Below are 11,252 nucleotides of genomic sequence, written 5' to 3'. Positions count from 1 at the left end.
CACCTCCCCAAGCACAATGAAGTGTTCAAGCTTCTCTCTGAACAAGGCTGGCAACATGAGAAGTGCTGCTTTGAAATCAGTTCCTGAAACAAAAGATATCACATGATTTTGACATGATATTACTACCTCTCTGGGCCTTAAAAGTGGTAGTTGCGTAGGCTGTCAATGGAGGGACAGAAAGCTGTCAGACTTCATTAAAAATATCTTCATTTGTGTTGAACAAAAGTCTTACAGGTTTGGAAAGACATGAGCGTGAGTAATCAATGACAGAATTTTCAGTTTAGGGTGAACTGTCCATTTAATACAGGTGCATCTCAAATTAGAATGTCGTGGAAAAGTTCATTTATTTCAGTAATTCAACTCAAATTGTAAAACTCGTGTATTAAATAAATTCAGTGCACACAGACTGAAGTAGTTTAAGTCTTTGGTTCTTTTAATTGTGATGATTTTGGCTCACATTTAACAAAAACCCACCAATTCACTATCTCAACAAATTTGAATATGGTGACATGCCAAACAGCTAATCAACTCAAAACACCTGCAAAGGTTTCCTGAGCCTTCAAAATGGTCTCTCAGTTTGGTTCACTAGGCTACACAATCATGGGGAAGACTGCTGATCTGACAGTTGTCCAGAAGACAATCATTGACACCCTTCACAAGGAGGGTAAGCCACAAACATTCATTGCCAAAGAAGCTGGCTGTTCACAGAGTGCTGTATCCAAGCATGTTAACAGAAAGTTGAGTGGAAGGAAAAAGTGTGGAAGAAAAAGATGCACAACCAACCGAGAGAACCGCAGCCTTATGAGGATTTTCAAGCAAAACTGATTCAAGAATTTGGGTGAACTTCACAAGGAATGGACTGAGGCTGGGGTCAAGGCATCAAGAGCCACCACACACAGACGTGTCAAGGAATTTGGCTACAGTTGTCGTATTCCTCTTGTTAAGCCACTCCTGAACCACAGACAACGTCAGAGGCGTCTTACCTGGGCTAAGGAGAAGAAGAACTGGACTGTTGCCCAGTGGTCCAAAGTCCTCTTTTCAGATGAGAGCAAGTTTTGTATTTCATTTGGAAACCAAGGTCCTAGAGTCTGGAGGAAGGGTGGAGAAGCTCATAGCCCAAGTTGCTTGAAGTCCAGTGTTAAGTTTCCACAGTCTGTGATGATTTGGGGTGCAATGTCATCTGCTGGTGTTGGTCCATTGTGTTTTTTGAAAACCAAAGTCACTGCACCTGTTTACCAAGACATTTTGGAGCACTTCATGCTTCCTTCTGCTGACCAGCTTTTTAAAGATGCTGATTTCATTTTCCAGCAGGATTTGGCACCTGCCCACAATGCCAAAAGCACCAAAAGTTGATTAAATGACCATGGTGTTGGTGTGCTTGACTGGCCAGCAAACTCACCCGACCTGAACCCCATAGAGAATCTATGGGGTATTGTCAAGAGGAAAATGAGAAACAAGAGACCAAAAAATGCAGATGAGCTGAAGGCCACCGTCAAAGAAACCTGGGCTTCCATACCACCTCAGCAGTGCCACAAACTGATCACCTCCATGCCACGCCGAATTGAGGCAGTAATTAAAGCAAAAGGAGCCCCTACCAAGTATTGAGTACATATACAGTAAATGAACATACTTTCCAGAAGGCCAACAATTCACTAAAAATGTTTTTTTTATTGGTCTTATGATGTATTCTAATTTGTTGAGATAGTGAATTGGTGGGTTTTTGTTAAATGTGAGCCAAAATCATCACAATTAAAAGAACCAAAGACTTAAACTACTTCAGTCTGTGTGCATTGAATTTATTTAATACACGAGTTTCACAATTTGAGTTGAAATACTGAAATAAATGAACTTTTCCCACGACATTCTAATTTATTGAGATGCTCCTGTAAATAGGATAAAGTTTTAAAAAAAAGTCAATTACCAAGATGGTCTTCAACGAGAGATTCTTCTCTAGCTTCTTTGTGCGGCTTTGCTAAAAGAGATTTCCCTTTAGCAAGCTGTAGCACACTGGATGCAATGTTTCCAAAATTTTCTTGAAAGTGCCGGCAGAGATTAACAGACTTACACAGGAAACCAATTTCTTGATAAAGCTGAAATTAGTAGAAAATCAGGATTTTATACAGTTTTAGTGTCCTACATGTTAATGGGTTTGTGTACTTGTCTAATTTGCACACTGACCCCTGATGGACTCTTCAAGAACGGATATTTGTTGACAACATCTTCAACAGTCATCCCACCAGTAATCTCCTTCCGCCTCCAGGCAAAGGTCCTCCTCATTCGCTCTTCAACAATGCGAGTATCTGGCTGTGTCTTTCGATATTGGTCCTGTAGGACTTTCACATGTCCCTCTATTGAGGTAACATCCTCTCCAACGACATCCATGTCCTTGTGCACAGACAAAAATAATCAGGTAGAACATTATTTCTAATTTCTAGGCAAGAAAATTAAGAAAATGTTTGCATCTTGTCACTTGTTATAATAATACATTTAAGAACAATACACTGGTAACATGTAACATTGTAAAAAGATTATAAATATATTCTCTCACCACAGGCCTTGTAATTTGTTTGCAAGTGCTTTTTTTCAGGTTGCAGAGACTTTTTTTGAATGACCAAACTTCTGTTTAAGTCTTTTCACTTCTTCAACATCAGCCAAAGGTGTCCGCTCAAATTTAAACTTGCGTTTCAGAGACATGTGCCATGTGTGCTATTTAAAATAATAGTTGGGCAAAATAACAAACTGTATCAACAGAACCAAGAGTAGGATATTAAGATTTACTTGTCTACTTACATATCCATTGCCCTCTTTGTCCTTTAAAAAGGGGTACCTCAGAGTCAGGGCCTTCACCACTTGAACATACTCTTCATTAGTCGGATACCTGCAAAAATATTTTAAACACAAGTGTAGCATAAAATTTTGGTTTAAAATTTTATTAAAATGTAACCCATTAAGACCTTGGCAAAGTTAATGGGGAATACTTACATACTGTACCGAGCTATGCTTTCATACAATGTTCTTATAATTTTGATCCTATCTGATGCTGAAAGTTTGCTTTGTTTTTGGTCCAATTTAGCCTGAACATCAAAAGGAAACTTAGGAACTTCAAAAAGTGCAGGAAAAGCTGCTGATGGGCTGATATTACTATGGTAAAAAAAGAGAAAGTAATAATTAGGCAATGCAATGTTACAGGGATACATAAAGTACAACAAATACTGTAAAGTACCAGTTCTTACTACTGAAAAGACAAATTAATACATTCATTTACAAACAACACTAACTTCTGAATTTTTCCAAACAAGTTTTACTTGAAATATGTGCCCTAACCTTTTCTTGATCATCTTAGTTGTCAACTCATACACTGTTGTCAGTTCATACATCTTAAAGGGTTAGTTCACGCAAAAGAAAATTCTGTCATTAAATACTCGCCCTCATGTCGTTCCAAACCTGTAAGACTTTCGTTCATCTTCGGACCACAAATGAAGATATTTTAATGAAATCTGAGAACTTTCTGTCCCTCAATTGACAGCTATGCAACTACCACTTTCAAGGCCCTCTAACGCTCTAACGTTAACCTAGATAAATATGCGCTATTATTAGACGCACATCCAAGTGTTTGTGGGGAGTGTGGAAGCTAAAGTATAGCGTGCTTTACTGCATGACATGGAGGCGCCGGCGCGATCACTTGCATTTTTCCTGATAACAGCGGAAACAACTTAAAATACTCCGTCATTTTTGGCCATACAGATAAGAGTGATACATCATTCGAAAGTCTACTTTTATTTGTGTAAACTCACAATAACAAGAAAACGTTGTGCCTTTGTAAAATAAAGAAAACAAACAGGATGCGCTTTCTGCCATCTCGGTCTCTGTAAACTTGAGTGAGTCAAAAAAGTAAACCAAAACTCAGTGTATACTTGAGCGCTGATTAGGCTATGTATTGTATTTAGGCAATTGAAGGCTCATTATTATGATTTATAAGGCTTATTAATATACATGTGCGATTGGTCGACTAATCACTTAATGACTACTAATCGACTAGAAAAATCTTTAGTTGAGGGCAGCCCTAGTAAAGACATCATTAAAGTAATCCATGTGACTCCAGTGGTTTAACCTCAATTTATGTAGCCACGCGAGTGCTTTGTGTGTGTCAATTTACAACATAATTTACCACTTTATTTACAAAATATTAATCTTGAACACGTTTACGCAACGTCTGCTCTCGCGTCAATATGCGTTGTGGTGCTGTCATGAACGCACGCTGGATATTAATATTTTGTAAATGTAGTGGTAGATTATGTTCATAAATTGAGGTTAAACCAGTGGAGACACATGGATTACTTTAATCATGTCTTTCCTACCTTTCTTGAAAATGCTAGTTGTGTAAGCGATCAGTGGAGGGACAGAAAGCTTTTAGATTTAATTAAAAATATCTTCATTTGTGTTCTGGAGATGAATGAGAGTCTTACGGGTTTGGAATGACATGGGGGCGAGTAATGACAGAATTGTATTTTTGGGTGAACTGACCCTCTAATAAATGGTTACAGATTAAGGGCCAGATTTACTAAACAGGGCAAATAAGCGTGAGAGCGCGGTTCCAAAAAAGCGCCGATGGGAGTGGAAAGTTTTGCGTGTGATCTACTGACGACACGCAAATTAAAGTACACAGACGGCGCCGGATCATTCCCATAATGACCAACGCAATCTACCAGTGGTTTAAGACGTGCTTTTTTTGGGCGGTAAATAACGGCGCAAACACCAGTAAATTGATGAGCGCAAACCTTAGTAAATCACCTTGACTGATTCATTTAAATACTCTCCTCCCATAAATTTTGCGTCTGAAAGGGAAACTCCTACAAATGCATATGCAATAAGGTCAGCCGCAAAAATAACTGTGCCCACGCCTTTTCAGCGCTAATTCTTCACTGCGTGTCTTTAGTAAATCCTGACAGTAGTTTTTTAATGCCAAAAGAGGGTTTGCGCTGGTGCAAGCTGTTAGTAAAGCTGGCCCTTAATGTAAAAAATAGTTATGTACTAGGCACACTGGGCACCCTGCTTTTTCACCATGTCAAAGCGTCTGTTATCTGATCTGTTTTAGTAGTGTTTTCTGTTTATATTGTTGACAAAGAAAATGGCAGAAATTTCAAAACATCTCTAATACTTACTGTTCTAGATGCAAGAAATGAATTAAGCACTAGTATAATTACAGTAAATGAATATGGGGAAGCAAAGAAAAACCCCAGCTTCTTTAAGATTTACTTTAAGAATAGTTCCCTGAAAACAAATGAAACATTATTAAATAGCAACAACCTTGCTCCAGCTGAAGACTGCAAAAGGCATTCTGCAGACACCGGTTCAAGCGTTATCACCGTTTCCTTCATCTGTTGGACAAATCTAAGGAATTTTGCCTGCTTCTTAAAATATCCCTCAAATAGGAATGAAACCACTGACTCCGTCAGACCAACGTCAACAGTCTCACCATCCACATCATTGCCTATAATATAAAAGAGATAATGAAAAGTACAATTTAATTATCCATCAATTAGAACCATGCACTAAACCAGTGTTTTTGAGGCTGGAACACTGCCTGTCAGATTAAGTACACACACACAAAATGGTAACCTGTGGGGAACACTTTACAGGGCTAACAAATAAATTCTGAAATGAAAAAAAAAAGATGAAATTAGAGATTAAAATAATAAAACATGAAAATGACATGAACCCAGAAGTAACATACAGCTGAATTTAACAACTGCAGTGACGTAATTCCAAACAGAAGTCCAAATGGCAATCAGTGATTAAACAGGACACAGCTTTGGCATCACTGTTATTTTTGTTAGTGGATAATGCGAATAAAAACCTAACTATAATTTAAAAAATAAGTCTTTGCATTTATTTTGGATGATAAAGTGGACTGTTACAATCGTCTCTTTTTATATCAAATATTATTTTTTATATCATCAAGTGTGTTTGTAACAAATATTCGTACCGCTTCTGTGCTGTCCATTTTACTTAAATTATGAATTACTTGATTTTCCGGTGAAGTCTCGTGCGGCCTAACAGAATGTCGCAATCCCAACGGCAGGACATTTTTGGTCTCAAAATGTAAAAACTGAGATAACTACTAATTACAATAACTAGCCCTGCAAATTTATAGTGTTAGCCACAGTTTTTATTAAAGAAATAAGGTATGAGAGGCTACGTTATGAAAGTTTATAGTCTATGGATAAAGGCCGTTGTCACACCGAGAAGAATCCTCGAGAAAAGCCTAAAATTTCTTACAACAATTAACATACTCACCCTTAAATGTTTTCCTCTCCTCGTCAGAGACTTCTAGACCAAACTGCCTTAGCTCCGTTATTTATTGAGCGGTAGACAATTTCCACAACTCCATTCTGAACCTCTGAAGGCTCCTCCGAATCGGTCAGTACCGTACAACAGCCAGTCTGACTGGAGTACTTTTCGCGGGCTTTAAGCAGGGGAACAACGAATTAGACAAAATCAACAGAACATGCCATCATACGTGGAAAAAATAAGAATATATAACATTATCCCGAAAATTTACCTGAAAAATGTGTCCTCCAAAAAAATGCTCGATGCTGAAAATCGTGATCTGAAGTTCTGTCAGACCGCACCGAACGACTCAAGCCAAGCGGGAAATTTTCTTAAAGCGACAACAACCGAAACGTCTGCATAAGCAATGAGGTATGTTTTTAATGTTTTGTCATGGTCTTTATTCCAAATTTAATTCAGCATCTTAAAAAATATATCTGTCTGTTTTTGATGCAACAGTCAAAAGTTCATTAATTTGATAAAAAAAAGTTTTTTAAACAAAAAATGAATACTACATTACAACAAACATGAACAATTATTAAAAACATTTAATTTAATAAATTCATTAGCATGTTTGGAAATAACATTTGTCTTATTTTACAGACAGGATAGGCTACATGAAGTGAAGTATATATTCATATACCCTACATGACATGTAGCCTACTCTTATGTATAGACCTACAAAATATATTTTTAACATTTAAAACAACTTAATATGGTGTCTTGATGTTATCATGAGCTGACATACATTAAATTAATAATAATTTAAAAAAAAGACATATGTTATTCCAGTTAGAGCTAAAAAAAAAAAAAACCTTTTCAAAAGGTACAAAAATGGACCTTTCACATCTAAACCTAAAATGTTGTACCTTTATAAGTCGTTTTGGGTACATAATTGTACCCTAAGGACCTATTGTGGACCTTTAAAGGTACAGTTATATATTGTGTACCCCTAGGAACAAAATTGTACCTGCACTGTAACTTTTTTTCTGACAGAAAAGTTTCTCTGAAATGGCTAAATATCTGCCGAATTTACAACAGGTGTATACACATAAATCTGTTCTTACCCATGTCCTAAAGTTGATGAATCCAAATGAGAGGTGGGCCATTTAAGCAACATTATATATAAAGATATTTGTGGTCGATACCGATATATATATATATATATATATATATATATATATATATATATATATATATATATATATATATATATATATATATATATAAAATGATAAACATTTTTATGTTTATATTTTTTAACAAGCTCTTCCTTATTTCATCTCAAAAACCAGAGGTTGGGTTAACAGGGTATTTTTTTATTATTTACCAAATTGACTGATGGTTCAAAAATGTTGTCCTTCATTTTGACAGATAAAAAATAAAAAGAATAATTTACGAGGCATGAGACAGAATTAGTGCATCAGTGTTCATTTTAGCCATATTTTCGTCTTCTCTCTCTCTCGCCATGAGAAAAAGGCACCTTTTAATGCAAAAATAATGCAAAAGTAACTAATGACAGATAAGAATAATATAACAACAATAAAATATGAAGATTATTTGTAGCACAACCTCCTCTTCTGGTTTCCTACCGAGCGGCAGCATTTTGCATAACTGTGATAATAATGATACTCATACATTTCTTCCATCTTACACTTTCTACAGGTATGACGAATTAACTGGAATATCACCAAACACCTAATCCAGATTATTCAAAATGAGGGTTAGTTTTAGCATATATAGATATATATACAGTATGTATACAGTCAATGACCACTTTATTAGATACACCTGTATACCTACTTATTCATGTGATTATCTAATCAGCCAATCGTGTGGCAGCAGTGCAGTGCATAAAATCATGCAGATACGGGTCAGGAGCTTCAGTTAATGTTTATATCAACCATCAGAATGGGGAAAAAGTGTGATCTCAGTGATTTCTCAGCTGAGGCTGCAGTGAGCCTACTATCTGTGTACCTCAGCAGAAATAGAGATTCATCAGACCAGGCTATGTTAATGATAATCTCATGAATAAGTAGGTGTACAGGTGTATCTAATAAAGTGGTCACTTTGTACTGTATATAAACATTTTGGCTAAACATTCTCCATGTTTCTAAAGCCACCAGGACTTAAAGGACTACTGTAGTATTTTATGGCTCCATGGCTGTGCTGTTCAACCATCCAGACCAACACTGAATTAGCATTGACCAACCTGGTTTTCCACGCTGGTCTAAACTGGTCTTTTAGGTAAGGAAAGAAACATTACAGAGACAGAAAGATCATTATCACTCTCTACTCTGTGTTTCTGCTCTACTTACAAGCAGTGGCGGTCCTTGAGGGAATTTTCCGGAGAGGCAAATATGTAAATAAGTATTGAAACATAAAACTGATACAATATTGCTATGGGTTTCAATACCATATTTTATTATATGTTTTTGGTGGTAATTGTGCTCACGTGCAAAGATGATCTTCACCTGTCACATTAACCTCAAGCAGGCTTGATGACGCATTAACGTGAAACAGAAAGCTGATTGGCTTGAATGCTTACCTCTGATAATGATTGGTTAATTTGATCACTTTTGTTGTTATCTTCATTTTGAATAATTTTTGAGGAGGCTCAACCTCCCTTGCCTCCTCTGACAGGCCGCCACTGCTTACAAGACAAATGTGTTTTTGATAATTGTTCCCTTTTAAAGAGTGACAAATGCAGCCCTGAGGTACAGTATGTGTCTTTGTGTTCTCAGTGAGGAGATCAAGTCTGGCTGGATCTTCCCATCTGATTTGATTGTCTAACCTGAGCACAGTAAATTAGCTTCATATACTGTAGATATACTGTATGTGTCCTTGCCTACCATCATGTTTAATAGTGGTTGTAGAATAGAGCAAAATAAAATACCCTTGAAAGCAATACAGTTTCTCACAGTGTTCCTCATTGTGCTTGTCTGTGAAAACGTTTATGCTTGATAAACATTGCAGATATTCTGAGGTCAAATGCACTTCCTCCATAACACAATGGCCCTTTTAACCGAGCTGTTGGGAGAGATTAGGAAGTGTAATTCAATTTTGAATAATCATGTTTAAACTGTGGTACTAGGGAAGTGCACATAAATACACACTCATTCATGCATAAACACACATAGGCCATAATGGACATAGTGTCCTAATTCGCAAAGTCCATAATAGCATTGGGTGGGAAATGAGGACTTTAATAGGATCATTTTTTGTTACAGTATAATAATCTGTAAAACTGCTTTAAAACTATGTGTTTTGCGAAAATTGCTATACTAATAAATTTGACTTGACTTGACTGCCCCCAGTGGTTGACGCTGGAAGTGATGCTGAGGTGAAATGGTCACACGGTGGCACTAAAAGCGAGGCGAAGAGGCGAATTAACACTTAAACTTCAGTTTGTTCCTCACATAACACTATCATATGGATTCAGGAGAAGTTAAAGGGATAGTTCGCCCAAAAATGAAAATTCTCTCATCATTTACTCACTCTCATTATATCCCAGGTGTGTATGACTTTCTTTCTTCAGCAGAACACATTTGAAGAAAAATAGAAAGATATCTCAGCTCAGTAGGTCCTTATAATGCAAGTGAATGGAGATTTCTCTTTTGAAGCTCCAAAAATCACAGACAGTCAGTATAAACATCATCCATACAACTCCAGCGATTAAATTAATGTCTTCTAAAGCGATATGATCACTTTTGGTGCGAAAAAGATCAATAAATAAGTAAAATTTTTTAACTCATGCCTCTTGTCAGCAGCGGTATGCACATGTGACATAATCGCACTGGCATTTGAAACACATGAGAACTGATGCACATGTGATACACCCGGAAGAACAGCGCTGTTTACAAGTGAGAAGGAGGAACACTGTACAGAAGCTTGGTTGGTTTTGGTTTAGATCTGTATTTATCTGTTTCTTTACTCACAATGTTCCGTTTGTGTGTTTATCCTGGATGTCTCAACCGAGAGGAGAATATGAGATTACGTCTGTAACGCCAACGTGAATACGTCACACGAGAGACCACGTGAAGTCCACCCTCTCCTGAAGCATACAGGAAGCATTGGATTATAGTTAAAAAGTTATTAAATATTGATCTTTTTTCACACCAAAAGTGATCGTGTCACATTAGAAGACATTAATTTAACCGCTGGAGTCATATAGATGATGTTTATGCTGACTGTCTGTGATTTTTGGTGCTTCAAAAGAGAAATCTCCATTCACTTGCATAATAAGGGCCTACTGAGCTGAAATATCTTTCTGTTTTTCTTTAAATGTGTTCTGCAGAAGAAAGAAAGTCATACACATCTGGGATATCATGAGGGTGAGTCAATAATGAGAGAATTTCATTTTTGGATGAACTGTGCATGAGTGAAATGAACTAATTTTATGGTTCTTTCATGTGGTTTTGGAGCTTGACAGTTTCTCTTGTTTCAAATGGGGACGTGACCAAAATTGAGAACCACTGCCCTAACGTAAACCCCAGTCTTCTACCCAACCGTCAGTGGAGTAAAATCTTTATTTTTGAGCAAAACAGCAATCTTAGAATCACACTCACAATCATTTAAATAAACACTATCACTTCCTGGTTTCCACAGGAGCAGAACCCATGTTTTAGAAATTGCTCACACAACATGCTATCAATGGCACCACAGGGAAAGGTAAAAACATTTGAATTGATGCAAAAATAGTTTAATGTTAAATGCTAGTGCTTATCTTATTTCTGTGTTGTGTAGTAAGACAGCACGCTATTATTGCATTTACAACACTTTGGAAAATCCTCCACTAATACTAATCCACTAATATACTACACAAGCACCTTTCACTTACTAATTTCAACCTAGGTCTACTATGATCTGCACAATAGGGGCAGTGGTGGCTCAGCAGTTAAGGCTCTGGGTAACTGATCAGA

General features: G+C 36.9%; 1 long non-coding RNA gene across 1 annotated transcript; it reads left to right on the top strand.

Moving 5' to 3' along the window:
* Positions 1 to 8,009: 8,009 nt before the first annotated feature.
* Positions 8,010 to 9,169, top strand: LOC127449246 (uncharacterized). The gene is made up of 3 exons (XR_007898694.1): positions 8,010 to 8,053; positions 8,450 to 8,577; positions 9,075 to 9,169. It is a non-coding gene; the product is annotated as an uncharacterized LOC127449246 (long non-coding RNA).
* The last annotated feature ends 2,083 nt before the right edge of the window (positions 9,170 to 11,252 follow it).

The sequence above is a fragment of the Myxocyprinus asiaticus genome, chromosome 12 (assembly GCF_019703515.2).
Source record: "Myxocyprinus asiaticus isolate MX2 ecotype Aquarium Trade chromosome 12, UBuf_Myxa_2, whole genome shotgun sequence".
Classification (NCBI taxonomy): Eukaryota; Metazoa; Chordata; class Actinopteri; order Cypriniformes; family Catostomidae; genus Myxocyprinus; species Myxocyprinus asiaticus.
The sequence above is the reverse complement of the archived record's forward strand: the minus strand, read 5'-3'. Positions and strand labels throughout refer to the sequence as shown.